This window comes from Etheostoma spectabile, chromosome 16 (genome assembly GCF_008692095.1).
Source record: "Etheostoma spectabile isolate EspeVRDwgs_2016 chromosome 16, UIUC_Espe_1.0, whole genome shotgun sequence".
Classification (NCBI taxonomy): Eukaryota; Metazoa; Chordata; class Actinopteri; order Perciformes; family Percidae; genus Etheostoma; species Etheostoma spectabile.
Window position 1 is genome coordinate 21,873,951 of NC_045748.1, and position 576 is coordinate 21,874,526.

Below are 576 nucleotides of genomic sequence, written 5' to 3' on the forward strand. Positions count from 1 at the left end.
CCAAGAATAAGTGTAAAACCTGTTATTAAACCAGCTCAGGTTTTTAAAAAAAAAGCACCAAAAGCGTGGAAAAAGTGACAAGTAAATCAGAAAAAGGAGAAAAACATTGGAAAAGCAAAAACATTTTTTTTTTTAAATTTTGACCTGGAAGGGCAAGTTCATGGTTAACCTTGAAGACAACACAAGGGACAAAGACATTATTTGTTAATAGATGATGAAGTTGAATTGAAGTTAAAACCCCAAATAAGTCACGGGTCAATTTGACCCGAGGGACACGAGATGGTCCCGAAAGTGAAGACAACACAAGGGTTAAGCCAGCTATGTAGTATATCTGGAAGTGAAGTTGGAACATGTTGTACACCGACTGCAACTTGTGTTCTATGTGTGGATAAATCAGAACGCTACGCAGTGTTATGTCTGGAGGTGCCTACGCTTCACACATCAGCACATCATCCTCTATGCTAGACATAGGTTGCTAAAATCCTCCTGACATGCTTAAATCGGATGTTTTTAGCTAGCTACAGGCATGCACTTTTCCAGTGTTTCAGCCCTTGCATTTTGTGGCACAGATTGTCC

The 576-nt window shown here is 39.6% G+C and overlaps 1 protein-coding gene across 1 annotated transcript in view; it reads right to left on the minus strand.

The window, feature by feature from the left end:
• The window catches only part of sh3bp2 (SH3-domain binding protein 2), a 12,817-nt gene that overhangs the window by 2,232 nt on the left and 10,009 nt on the right, over window positions 1-576 (minus strand).